The sequence below is a fragment of the Fukomys damarensis genome, unplaced genomic scaffold (assembly GCF_012274545.1).
Source record: "Fukomys damarensis isolate Sample0158 unplaced genomic scaffold, DMR_v1.0_HiC HiC_scaffold_19, whole genome shotgun sequence".
NCBI lineage: Eukaryota > Metazoa > Chordata > Mammalia > Rodentia > Bathyergidae > Fukomys > Fukomys damarensis.
The window spans coordinates 8,656,855-8,659,109 of NW_022900931.1; the positions used below are offsets into that span (position 1 = coordinate 8,656,855).

At 55.8% G+C, this 2,255-nt stretch overlaps 1 pseudogene; it reads right to left on the minus strand.

Moving 5' to 3' along the window:
• Nucleotides 1–11: 11 nt before the first annotated feature.
• On the minus strand, nt 12–1,750 carry LOC104854324 (annotated as a pseudogene).
• Between the last annotated feature and the right edge of the window lie 505 nt (nt 1,751–2,255).

Genomic DNA, 2,255 nt, shown 5'->3' on the forward strand with positions numbered 1-2,255 from the left:
CCCAGTGCCTTCATACTGAGCTACAGCCCCAGCCTTTTTTATTTTGAGACAGGGTCTAAGTTGCTAAATTTCCCATGTTAGGCCAGAACATCCAGGAATGACCACCACGTGGCTGCCCAAGCCTGGAACAGGACCTACTGGCCCCCCATGACTCAGGGCAGACAGTGGGGGGCGACAGGAATGGAGTGCAGTTTGCATATTTTGTTTGAATGAAGAGCCCCTTCCCCTCAGCTTGCTGGCTCAGCACCTCCATGTCCCAGCAGAGTCCTGTCCCTGGAACTGGGGCGAAGCAGGGAAACAAGGCTCCCAAGGGAGCAGATGATCCTCTCAGCTTTAAGTACTGCGATGATGTCAGCCCCATTTCCAAGCCTCCCCCACCCTGCTTTTATCGGTATTAGGGACTGAACCCAGGGCCTTCCCACTGAACTACATCCCCAGCCCTTTTTATTTATGAGACATTGACCAGGCTGGGCTCAAACTTGATATCCTCCTTCCTCAGCTTTCCGTAGTGCTAGGATGATGGGCGCTGTCCAAGGCTCTCTTCTGTGCTGGCAACACATTGTCTTCGAGCCAACAGCCCACAGGCACCAAGAGGAAAGGTGCATGCCCCAGAGAAGGCTGGGGCCCGGTCTGGCAGAGGCCAACAGATGAGTGGCACCTTTTCCCAAACACGGCAGCCCATAAGGGAAAATGCACAGGGTTTTTTAGTTGTTTTTGTTTTGATTTGCCCCTGTCAGCAATTCACTGGTCCACCCTCAGGAGGTCAGAGCAACCTTGGGGACTCACCACCTCCACCCCAACAAGGTTAAAACAAAGGTTCTTAGCCCAGGGCCCTAGGCTGACCTGGGCACGCTAGGGGAGGGGCCAGCGACTCCCAGGCCGCAGGAAGTCCACTGAGCTGCCATAAAGCACAGGTTCCCCAAATCCAAGTTGCACTGGTTGGCAGGGAGCAGAGTCCCACTGTCCCCTCACAAACGTGTCATCCTTGTACACGAGGGGCACACAGGGTGACCGTGCTACTGCAGCGCTTCTCGGATACATGTTGGCTCTTCCCCTTTGCAGTCGTGAATTATAGGTGCGGGACACGGTGTTCCAGGCGTCCATGTAGCGGTCCATACATATGGTGATGCATTTCTAGGTAAAGACAGGGAGCGGACGCACAGCGCAGTTCCAACCCTTGTACACAGAGACAGGTAGCCACGTACGACAAGGGGGCTGCGACTGAGCACACCTCCCAATGGCCCTGCTTATCAGACCGCGCACGCGCAGAAGCTCCGTGGCGCCGTTCCATGACAACCGGCGCCCAGCGTAGGACCCGCGTCGCAACGTTAGCCTGCGCAAGCGCAGACGCGTTCCCATGGAGGTTGAAACCCTCTCAAACCGCAAACCAGTAAGCTCCATAGATCTCACCTGTTCCGAATTGTCCAGGGAATCCCCCTGGCTTCCCAATGCACTTCCGGAAACACTTTTCGATCATCCTCTGTGAACACACGCGAAACCTGGGCCGCGATGCCCGCCCCACGGAGTTACCCTCCGCCTCAATCCCCATTTCCGCACACACAGTACCTGCAGTAGCTCCTGCGCGTTGGCTATGGCAATTTGCACTTTCACTTGCTCCAGGATGGGTCCTGGGTGATTCCCGCCGCCGGAGCCCCCGGAATCCGAGCCAAAGCTACCCTCCATTTCTCCGCTAAATCAATCCGGCCTAGGCCACTGGCCTCGAACCCTCAGCCATACAAGCTGAGTCTCCCAGAGCATCATGGGAAGTGTAGTTCGGACTACAACTCCCACAAGGCTGCACGCGCCACACCCCTGCTGCGCCGCAGGCCAGGCCACTGCAGGTATCATGGGAAACAGAGTCCAGAGTTTATAACACCTGCATAACCGTACCCGGTTCCTGGTGCTTACGCAACGAGATCTCCGTTGTGCAGCTCCGCAGAAAGGAGCCAGAGGAGGGCATTCAGCCTCTAGGCCCCGCTCCCGGCTAGTAGAACGCGCCAATACGCCTCGAGTGCCTCTGCCTCTGCACAGCGTTGGGGGCTTGGTTGTAGAGGGAATGGGTGGGCACTGGGTCATCGGTTTCCTTTGGCTTATTTAGTCCCTGACTTCCAGGCTTGGTGATCACCTCAGAAGCAGCAGTTAAAATCAAAGCGTTTATGGTCTGGGATTTAGCTCAGTGGCACCGTGCCTGCCTTGCAAGCACAGGGTCCTGAGTTTGATCCCTGGTATCAAAAAAAAAAAAAAAAAAAGCATTT